Below are 12,471 nucleotides of genomic sequence, written 5' to 3'. Positions count from 1 at the left end.
AGCCCAGATTTTGTATCAACGTTACGACCCAGGGTTACGGTCCGTAATACGTACGGCGGACCGTAACTTGTACCGTAACACTCTTCCTCACCCTTCAGTGATTTTTTTCTTTTTTTCTTTTTGCCTGTTACGCTTCATGATACGGACCGTAACATGAGTTACGGGCCGTAACATGGAGCGTCTCGCCTTGAATCATTCAGCAGTTATTTCGTCCCTTCAGTTCTCAAAATCCCATCACATTAGCACATCAACAACACAAAAGAATACAAGGACAATACAAACTTTAAACTACTTACAAAGCGGTAAATGTGGGTGGCCTCCCACACAGCGCTTGGTTTAACGTCACAGCTCGACGTGGTACCTCATTTTCGAGTTCAGGAGCCATATTTCAAACGATACCTATCCACAACCTTACCATCATCAATACACCAATGGTAATGCTTCACTCTTTGTGCATTCACCTTAAACGTCCGAGTGCCATCCTCGGATTTCACCTCAATGACGCTTCCATTTGGGGATACACTCACAATTTCAAAAGGGCCAGACCAACGGGACTTTAACTTGCCTGGAAAGAACTTCAGGCGTGAATTGTATAACAAGACCAAGTCTTTTGGCTGAAAATCCCTTTTTAGGATCTTCAAGTCATGATAGTATTTCATCTTTTCCTTGTACAGTGTTGCACTTTCATAGGCATTGTTCCTAAATTCATCCATCTCGTTGATTTGAAACAACCGCAGCTTGGTTGCTTCATGCCAATCCATATTCAGCTTTTTCAATGCCCAAAGGGCTTTATGCTCAAGCTCAATAGGCAAATGACATGCTTTCCCAAATACCAACTTATACGGTGAAGTCCCTATAGGCGTTTTGAATGCCGTGCGATATGCCCATAAAGCATCATCCAACTTTTTAGACCAGTCAGTGCGATTCACATTGACCGTCTTTGCCAAGATGCTTTTTATTTCTCTGTTTGAGACCTCAACCTGACCACTCGTCTGAGGATGATATGGAGTGGCAACCCTGTGATGCACGCCATATTTTTCAAGAAGATCAGCAAATGGTTTATTGCAGAAATGAGATCCACCATCGCTAATAATAGCTCTAGGAGTGCCAAATCTAGTAAAGATGTTCTTTTTGAGAAACGCATTGACTCTCCTACCATCATTGTTAGGCAAGGCCACCGCCTCCACCCATTTGGAGACATAATCCACTGCGACAAGAATGTATTTCAGGCCGTAGGAGCTCACGAAGGGCCCCATAAAATCAATTCCCCATACATCAAATAGCTCCACCTCAAGAACAAAGTTCATCGGAGTTTCATGCCTCCGACCTATTGTGCCCTGGCGTTGGCATTTATCACAAGAGCGTGCCAACATATTTGCATCACGATAAATGGCTGGCCAGTAGTAGCCACACTCTAGCACCTTGGCTGCTGTTCGATTTCCACTGTGATGTCCACCAACTGGAGAATCATGGCAAGCTTTCAAAATGTCCATCACCTCAGATTCCGCCACACATCTCCGGATCATATTGTCAGCAGATGTTCTGAATAAGTAAGGCTCATCCCAACAATACTGTCGGCAGTCTCTCAAGAACTTCTTCTTTTGATATGTCTTCAACTCTTCAGGAACGATGCCAGTTACCAAATAATTGGCAATATCGGCATACCATGGTGCCACATCATTGGCAATGACCAAAACTCTTTCATCCGGGAAAGTGTCATGAATATCTAGCACATCACTCGGTCTCCCTGGTGCTTCCAGTCTGGAAAGATGGTCAGCTACTTGATTTTCTGACCCTTTCCGGTCTCTGACTTCAAAGTCAAATTCTTGTAGCAACAACACCCATCTTATCAACCGAGGCTTAGCATCCTTTTTCGCCATCAAATAGCGCAATGCAGCATGGTCAGTGTGAACCACTACCTTGGCACCCAACAAATAAGCCCGGAACTTTTCAAAAGCACAAACAATAGCAAGTAATTCTTGCTCCGTTACTGTATAGTTCAGCTGGGCTCCATTCAATGTTTTGCTGGCATAATAAATTGGGTGTAGGATTTTGTTTAGCCGCTGACTAAGCACAGCACCAATTGCAAGACCACTGGCGTCACACATTAATTCAAAGGGAAGTGACCAATCTGGGGACACCACAATCGGTGCGGAGGTTAATTTCAGCTTCAACTCGTCAAACGCCTTGATGCACTTTTCATCAAAATTGAATTTGGATTCTTTTTCTAAGAGTTTGCACATGGGATTTGAAATTTTTGAGAAGTCTTTGATAAACCTTCTATAGAATCCGGCGTGCCCCAAGAAACTCCGAACTCCTTTTACTGAAACGGGCGGAGGGAGTTGTGAAATCATATCGATTTTAGCTTGATCAACCTCAATCCCTTTTTCTGAAATCTTATGGCCAAGGACAATGCCCTCCTTGACCATAAAATGACACTTCTCCCAGTTGAGCACGAGGTTGGTTTCCTCACACCGTTGCAGCACCCGATCAAGATGACCCAAACATTCATCGAATGAATCTCCCACCACCGAGAAATCATCCATGAAAACTTCAAGAAAGTTTTCAACCATATCAGAGAATATGGACATCATGCATCTTTGGAAGGTAGCTGGTGCATTGCAAAGACCAAATGGCATCCGGCTGAAAGCGAATGTCCCATAGGGACAAGTGAAAGTAGTCTTTTCTTGGTCTTCCAACGCAATGTTGATCTGGTTGTATCCTGAGTACCCATCCAAGAAACAGTAATAAGATCTTCCGGCTAGCCGATCAAGCATTTGATCAATAAAAGGCATAGGGAAATGGTCCTTGCAAGATGCGGTATTCAGCTTCCGATAGTCCATACACACTCTCCAACCGGTGACAGTCCTTGTCGGAATCAACTCATTTTTAGAGTTAGGAACAACAGTGATGCCCCTTTCTTTGGCACACACTGAACTGGGCTTACCCATGGACTGTTGGCTATCGGGTAGACCACCCCAGCATCTAACCACTTAATTATTTCCTTCTTCACCACCTCTTGCATCGGTGGATTTAATCTTCGCTGATGCTCAACACTCGGCGAACTTTCCTCCTCCAACTGTATTCGGTGCTCACAAATTCCGGCGGGAATCCCCCGGATGTCTGCAATAGTCCATCCCAAAGCTCTTAAATGCTTTCTCAATACTTCGATGAGTCTTTGGATTTGGCCCTCATTCAGAAGTGATGACACAATAACTGGGAGGGAGGCATTCGTTTCAAGAAACACATATTTAAGATGAGCTGGAAGTTGCTTGAGATCCAACTTCGGTGGCTCAATAATTGAGGGTTTTGCGGGAGGAGTTGTTCGCTTCTCTAAATCAAGAGATAGTTTCTTGGGCTCATAAGAATAAGACCCCAGACCGATGAGTGCATTTATTGTCTCAGTATATTCCTCCATTTGTTCAGCATCAAAATTTACCAAGATGGCCGATAGTGCTTCACTCAAACATTCTTCCTCCATTTTGAATTCCACAGCATCATCCACCTCATCAACAGAATTTATGACTGAAATACTTTGATAAGGACTAGGTAATTTCATACCTCTGCTTGCGTGGAAAGTCACCTCCTCATCGTTCACCCGGAACTTTATTTTGTGCTTCTCGGAATCCATAAGAGCTCTCCCCGTGGCAAGGAAAGGTCTTCCCAGAATAATAGGAATTTCTTGATCAATAGCACAATCAAGAATCACGAAATCTGCCGGCAGAAGGAATTTCCCGATTTGAACCAGTACATCATCAACTACCCCCACTGGCCTTTTTATCGATCTGTCAACCATCTGCAATCTCATGGTAGTTGGCCTCGGCATTGCTAACCCTGATCTCATAAAAATTTCCAGGGGCATAAGATTTATGCTAGCCCCGTTATCACATAAAGCCCTAGCAAAATTTTGCTGCCCTATGGTGCATGGAATTGTGAATGCTCCAGGATCTTCCCTCTTTTGCACTGTGGTCTTGGAAAGAATGGCACTAACGCGGTGAGTGATGCCCACAGTGTCATGTTTTAATGTTTTTTTCTTCTTTGTTAAAAGGTCCTTCAAATACTTAGCAAAGCCAGGCATTTCTTGGACAACATCCATGAACGGAAAATTCATCGTTAACTGCTTGAGTTGATCATAAAATCGCAAGCACTTCTCATCTTCTGTTTTTCTCACCAGCCTTTGAGGAAAAGGTGGTGAAGATTTGAACAATTGGCTCAAAGGGCGAAGAGCACCGGAAAGTTTTGCCTTCCCCTTTTCCTGGTTTTCCACCGGTTCCTTTGGTTTATTAAGATTCAGCTCTTCTTCAACTACAATGGGGACTTCCTCCCCTGCTTCTTCCTCGACAATATCATCCAATACACTAGGCTGCGCTTCTTTTTCAACAATTGGTTCCTGATCAATTGGCTTTTTATTGTCACCCTGAAGTATTTTTCCACTTCTGGTGCTAATGGCAAGTACATTCTCCATAGAGTTCACTCCACTACCTTTTGGATTAGGAACTGTATCACTCGGTAATTGTCCCCGTTGAGGAGTTTGCACTTCTCGGGAAAGGTCTCTGAATTGCGCTTCAAGCTTCTGAATGGAAGCTGAATGCGATAGTTGGACCTGGGACATTCCCTTGATTGTGCTCTCTGTTCTGTCTTGATTCATCAGCATTTTCTGCATCATACTCTTCAGTTCTGCAGAATCATTAGACGTGTTACCAGCAGAGTTAGTAGCTGAATTATCTTTCCATGGCTGGGAATTGGATGCTTGCCCCCTAGGTGGAATGTAGGGGTTAGAGCTCTTGTTGCCATAATTATTGTTATTGTAATTCCCTTGATTAGGATTACCCTGATCAGTTCTTCCATAATTCTATCCTTGGTAATTTTGTTGAGGCCTTTGCCATGGGTGATTACCGGAACCTTGGTAGTTTTGCCGTTGATAACCCCCTTGCGAGTTATTGACATAATTCGCATCCTCATATTGTGGCTGCCCCTCAAGATAAGTTTCGTCAGAAACTTGATACATTCCGGGAGCATGAGGTGGCATCTCATCGATAACGTTTACACATTTGGCCTCTTTCTCCATAAGCCTTTTGGATAATAAATCCACGGTGGTTTGCAGTTGAGCGAACGCATAATCTCGCTCATGATTTTCTTTGGCCACCGCGGCCACAGAGGGACTACCATATGATAGGAATTCGCTATCAGTCGAATGCCAGGCTTGATTATGGGTAGTAAGCTTGTCGAGCAACCGGGTGATGTTGACAAAGGTTTTGTCCATAAAGCATCCCCCAGCTGCAGTGTTGACAGCTATTTGATTCATTGTATCTAGCCCCTTGTAGAACTTCTCTGTGAGAATTGCATCTGGAAATCCATGATTCGGAGATTGAGCTAGATAATATTTGAACCTCTCCCATGCAGCATATAGTTGTTCCCCTGGAAGTTGTTTAAACCCAAAAATCTTATCCCGAAGCTCAGCCTTTTTGCTGGGTGGGAACCATTTTTTTAGAAAGATATTGGCCAGCTCATTCCAGGTATGAATAGTATTGCTCGGGAGCTTTTCATACCATTCCCTAGCTTGGCCAGCTAATGAATATTTGAAAACCCGCAGTCGCAGTGCATCAGCAGGAACATCACCTTGAGATTGTTGGGAACATACATGCACGAAATTCTTTAGGTGTCGAAGTGGACAGTCCTCCGAAGAATTTCGGAAATAGCCTTCAAGTTTCAATAGCTGATAGATAGAACTATCAATTTTGAAATTAGCATTTCCTGTTCTCGGGGGAACTACAGCAGAAGCATAATCAGCTTCGTCGATGAATTCTGCAAATACATTCTCATCCTCCTCTTCTTCTGGTGCAGGATGGTTCACTTGGATCCCCCCTTGGTTCCCTTGATTGCGATGGGGTCTTCCAGCCATGTTCACCTGGTTCACTAAAACAGCAAACGAGGTGTGATGGAATAGAAAAAGTTTTAAAGAATAGTACACAACAATTAGTAATTTCTGAACCGTATTCCCCGGCAACGGCGCCAAAATTTGATACGCTCAAATTACACCTATTAATGGCGTAAAGCGGACGTTGTCAAATATAGTAACCCAACAAGGTTGGGATCGAATCCCACAGGGAATATGGAGAGAAAAGATTACTAATCGTATGCGATACCGGTCTTTAGATGCTTTAATCCTATTCCGGATAGTTTGAATTGATTGTTGAATAATGTAATTTAATACTTTGACTTAGAATGTAATTAATGTGAGAGAGAGAGACTAAGGTTGTGTTCCCCAATTTGATTAGATATTATGCTTCAGGTTTCAAAGTGATATACTTCTAATGGTTGTTCTATGAATATGCACTTGGTCTCTTAAAGACTTCTTAATGTTTCCCAACAGTTAAGCAGTATTTCCTCTTTATGATTCTTCCGAATATAAAAGAGTTACAATCGAAGAGCGACCAATGATGCCAATTTAGACTTATTCTTATTCCTAAGTTAATCTATTAAACGAGGGTTAACGCCTCGAGTCATTGTTATTCAATCTTACCAATATTGACTCTTTTTCCCAAGAAAAGTCAATATAATGGCTTCGGCTAATGCTTGCAATCATTACCCAACGTTACAACTCAAAGATAGAATAAATAACAACAACCATTATGCATATATCAATAATAGAAACCCATTCACATAATACCCATCATGGGATTCACAACCTTAGAATTGAAATTAGCTACTCATAATGTTTCTTGATAGAAAAAGCTTAAAGATTAACATAATACACTTACAATACTAATACAAGATGGAATGAGAGTGAAGTTGTTGCCTTAAATGCTCCAATCACTTCAAGATTAAAAACCTAGGGTTTATGCCTCTAAAATAAAATCTGAATGTTGAATTAAAACCCTACATTATGTATTTATAGAGCCAAAAATCGCGCCAAGTTTCTGGACAAAAATGCCCTTACGCCGCATTGTTACGGACCGTAACTCAGGTTACGGTCCGTCCTTCATTTCGTCATTTGACCACTTTGACGTTACGGCCACCATGCGACGGACCGTACCCTGTGTTACGGTCCGTCCTTCTGAAGCGTAAGTGGTGACAATTACTTGGCACTCTCTGGAATTTTGGATGATGTTACGGTGAAGGGTTACGGACCGTAACATGCGTTACGGACCGTAACACTAAACCGTAACACTGAAGGTTTTATTGAAACTCTCTGGAAATTTAGCTCATGTTACGGTGACATGTTACGGACCGTAACATGAGTTACGGACCGTAACACTCCACCGTAACACTGATGGTTTCAATGAAACTTTCTGGAAATTCAGGCCCTGTTACGGTTCAAAGGTACGGACCGTAACATGAGTTACGGACCCTGTTACGGTCCGTAACGTGAGTTACGGAGCGTCGCTTAGCTCCAATTTGTCCCTTTTTTTAGCATTACTTCTCATTTCCAATCCTTAGTTAATCAACCCTATAAAACACAAAAATAACATAAGAAACAATGTAAAAACACTTAAAATCAAGCAACATGTCTAGTTACAAAGGCATAAAATGTGCTAAAATTCACGGCACATCAATGAGCAAGAAACAATTTAATCATTTTCTTTTTTTTTTTACGTACGTAGAAATTGATCAAGAGGTTATAAAAGACTGACATATGTAGATTTGGTGTCAACAACTGGTTTAATTATTTTTTTTCGCTTTGGTTACAAGAGACAATTTTGTACACTATTGGATTAGTTGCCTGCTTTCTATGGTACTCCTGTGTGCTTCATGGCTTTCCTTGTTTGGATATGTCATCTCTGTGGGTGTATACAGAAATCTAGAAGATGGAATTCATAGTATTAATGAATTAAAAATTAAACATTAATCATTGTTGACTTAAGAAGGATTGTACAGTGTATTCAAAACTGTCACGACCCAACTAGGGCCGCGACAGGTACCCGATACTGTCTTACCGAGCACCTCTTATCTATCGTTTTACCTTTACAACTGAGTGGGCCATATGAACTATACCGTTATTCCTTTACTTAACACTATCATTACCAGCATAATTATAAACAGGTGTTAATAAACTTTGTTAACATATTACATAACCACAAGGACGAATAAGGGTGTAAAGCATCTAACTGTACATATCTGTCTACGAGCCTCTAAATAAAATACATATATTAACAAGGAGGGCCGGGTGCTGTCGTGCCCGAATATGTACACAAAAGTAGTACCAATGAACTGAAGCTCCGGAACAACTGGAGCGCTCTCAATGTCGCGGGTGGAGCTCCTAGGAACAGAACTCGTCTACCTGTTTACCTGCGTGGCATGAAACGCAGCGTCCACAAGAAGGGACGTCAGTACGAGTAATGGACCGAGTATGTAAGGCATGAAAAACAGCATAATAGGGAACATAAAGTATGAATAACAATGTCATAGGATCATAGAGCATATAGTGAGATAAGAGAGTAACCTGTACATATGAATGCCTTTTTGGCCGGATGCCATGCATGCTTATCTTTCCTTTGAAAACATTTCTTTTTCACATACATAGAAAATAGAACATGTCATAGCGCCGAACAACGCCGGCTGGCCCACATATGTCCCGCGTCCGGGCATCCCACGTCCGGGATGATAAATCACGCCAGCTGACCAGGTGGCAATGCGTCTATAGCGCAACATATCTCCCTTTCCCCATATCCCCCATATACATATACATATGTCATATACATATATCATATAGTCATCATGCATGAGAGCCCAAAGAAAGTCATGTATCTATCGGAGTGACGTAAGGTCGGTAACCTCCGAATATATTATGGAACAATCATCATGACTTTGTCTCACCTTGAAGGAACGATTACCATAAGATGAGACTAGCAACGAATAACAGCGTTAAGAGGACATAGAATAAGATCATAACCATGTTTTGAGTTAATCCGAGTTAGTATGAAAAAGTTATGGACGTTTGAAGTACAGAACTTTCTACGAACTTTTCAGAAGCCATTTTTGGAAAATCAAGCAATGATCACATCAAGTACCTTTCAAACATGAAACCATTCTTATCATAGCCATCATAGAAATATTCTCATTCTCGACATCATCAATATCGTTGTAAAACATATCCATCGTTTATTTTTTGTCATAAAAGCTTACAATACCATAGACCTTTGTTTTGGAAAAAGACGAACATTTTTGGGAAACATTGACAGGTTATCGGAAAGGAATCATGCCTTAAAATCATAAACATCTATCTTTTGAAAACAAGGAGAATATGGAAACAATTATGAAATCATAACATCGGGATCATGCCTTTGAAAGAAAAGGACGAGCCTTAACATACCTTGTCCGCTTCCCTAGTCAATCCAACTTAACTCTTGGCCTTCCCAAAATCTATAACAATGTTAATGAATACAAACATTAGCTATAGATATCCAAGAATCTCATTCTAAACTAACACTTTGTCTACCGAAATTTTGGCAGCATTTCCCCTATAAATACACCATCCCCGAGAATCTAACTCGGCCAATTTTATCAACAACAATCCGAGAATTCAACTCGGCCAAACTATCAATAACAATACCAACAATCATACTAACAATTTCAACAATCAATCCAAAATATATTCTACATCAACAATACTTGCCACACAATTCATCGACACTTTATGTGTATTCAATTCAATCACATATAATCCGACTAACACCAATGACCCCACATTTAAGTATTAATCCGAAATCTTTCTAACATGATTCAAGAATACTTCAAACCATTCATATGACATTCAAAACAACCCGATTAACCTACTACTTCCCCCGAGACCTTCCAACTTCAATAAGAACAATAACAACCTAATTCCTTCTTTCAAATTTAATTACAACAACCCAATAATTTACATTCTAACAACATTACACCAACAACATCACACTAACAACATCATCTCCCATAAATGCAAGAACATTATATTCAATTCACATTAACTTCTAAAACAAGTTTCCCAACTACTACAACTTCACTAAGATCATTAAACATTCATTATCAACATGGAATCCATGACAACAACAACCAAAATACTAAGTAAAATTGATCCCTTATTTCCACACAATACACACGGCCACAACATACATCCCTATTTTCATGATTTTCATCCACTTTCACATACTACAACATACATAATTACCCATAACATATAAGAAAAGGATTAAACCTTACCCTTCTCCTTGATTCTTCACTTGGCTAGAATTTTGCAACTTGTATAAATATATGTTTTTCTTGCTGCAATAACCACTTCAGTTTGCTAAGGACCCTTCAATTAGTTGTTTGGCTAGAAGAAAATAATTTTTGATGAAATTTTTTCCAAGGTTCTTACTTTGTTGGGGTATGGCCGAATGGCCCCTTATCTTTTCTCCCTCTCTTTGTTCTTCAAAGTTCTTGAAATTTCTAGGAATATAATGAATAAGATGACTTATTTATTTTATACCCATGTGGGCTTTGGCCCATTTGTTGACCGGCCACCATGGCCTCTTTACTTAAGCCCAATTTTTTGTTTTTTTTGTTTTACACTTCATGAAAATGTATTTTTTTTTTCAAATTTCAAATTTGCCCTTCGCCTTCCTCCATGTTTCTACGAGTCATATTGCAAATTTTCCTTTTTGCCCCTAGCCTTTCTTAATATTTCCACTTCAAAAACTTCAATACACCACTTGTGTGCTAAACCAAAATTAAAATATAACCTCGTCCTTAACTTCCCGCGATTGTCTTAAATTATCCGAACGTACAAAATGCGGGATATAACAAAAACCTTATCATTTTTTTTGGAGCCAACCGTTTTTTTTGTAGGGTGTCACGAGAATGAGTACTGCTTAGTTTTTTTTTTCCACCCGATATTTGGTATTCGTGTTGAACCTAATTAAATTCGGATCGTATCGGAAGTTTCACATTGAAAAGTAAAGCGTTTTCTAAAGACAACTCTTTACCCAAAGGGATCGAACTCGAGACGTTTGGTTAAAAATGGGGAAATACAATTGTCACTTCACCATAACCATTGTTGGTTAGTATTACTAAATTATTAATTATTAATTGACGGAAGCAAAAATTGGATTTTGAATTTATGAATACTAAATATTAGAAAAGAAAAATTATTGGGTTCTTCATAAATTATTTATACATACAACAACTTCATATACAGTATAATCTCACAAGTAAAGTCTGGAGAGAGTATGGTGTACGCAGACCATACCCTTACTTATTAAGTGAAATTTTCTACCACACATACAACTGCACCAGAGTTACTAGACTCTTCGAAATCCACCGATGAAAAGCTAGCTCCACCTATAGTAGTCGGTATATTTTACTAAGTAATTTATGTTCATTTTCTATTTATGAGTTTGAAAAATACATATTAAATTATTCTCTTTTTTGTCATAAGATGTAAGCGCAGAATTTTTTTAATATAAAAAGTGTAAATATAACAACAACAGCCCAGTGAAATCCCACATCTTGGGGTCTGGGGAGGGTAGAATGTACGCAGACCTTACTCCTACCAAGGTAGGATGGCTGTTTCCGAGAGACCCTCGGCTCAATAGAAGCATAAAAAGGGAGTCAGATAAGGTTAAAAGATTCAAAACGATATTGTAATGAAATAATGCAAGCGACACAGTAAAACAGGATAATCAAGGAATTCAAAGCGATATGGAAATGCAAATAACGAAAGCGGCACAGATAAAAAGTGTAAATATGTTTTAAAAAAATACAATTGATAGGTTTGAAACTAAAGCTTATTATAAAGATATTAAGTGTAATTAATCCTTAAAATATTATGTGCCGTGCAGAAGTTAAACTGTTACGAATAATAGAAGAAGTGCGTGAAACTCCGCTGAAGATGTGCATGAAACTCGGCATGAGAGGCATTTATTTGGCAATCAAATACTATTATAGAAATGTTTTCTTTTGTGGCAGAACACTGTAAAATGAAATTGTAATCATTTTAATTTAAGGGGATTTGATATTTCTTCAAACATAGTAGAAACTTATTAAAACAAGATACAAAGTGTCTGATCCAAATAATCTTACTCCAATCCCCTCCCCCACCCCCCACCCCCCAAACCCACACACACACAAATAAAAAAAATAAAAAAAAAAGCGAACAAGAGGCTAAAGGAAAGTGTTTTTTTTTTTTTTTTTTTTAAAGAAAACTACTTTTTATTCATTTTTTTCCGCGGATTGTCCTTCTTCTGGGGTGGTCTTTAATTTTTGCCCTCTGCCTAATACTCCGAAGTTCTGGGTTCGAATCTCAGCTCAGTAAAAAAAAAAAAAAGGAATTTCGCAAGGCAAAAGTTTGGATTTACAAAATTTTCCCTTATTTTGCCTTCAAAACTCTGCCTTAAGGCAGCATTTTGCCTGCCTTGCGATTTTTTTTTTTTAATTTTTGACTGAGCGAGCGTTCGAACCGAAACCAAAAGGTTTTAACGAAGGACAAAAATTAAAGACCGCCAATTTAAT

The 12,471-nt window shown here is 39.5% G+C and overlaps 1 non-coding gene across 1 annotated transcript; it reads left to right on the top strand.

Moving 5' to 3' along the window:
- Positions 1-5,351: 5,351 nt before the first annotated feature.
- On the top strand, positions 5,352-5,458 carry LOC132642983 (small nucleolar RNA R71). The gene has a single exon (XR_009583449.1). It is a non-coding gene; the product is annotated as a small nucleolar RNA R71 (small nucleolar RNA).
- Positions 5,459-12,471: the final 7,013 nt, after the last annotated feature.

Source organism: Lycium barbarum, chromosome 5, assembly GCF_019175385.1.
Source record: "Lycium barbarum isolate Lr01 chromosome 5, ASM1917538v2, whole genome shotgun sequence".
NCBI lineage: Eukaryota > Viridiplantae > Streptophyta > Magnoliopsida > Solanales > Solanaceae > Lycium > Lycium barbarum.
This window is presented reverse-complemented; position numbering and strand designations above follow the sequence as displayed.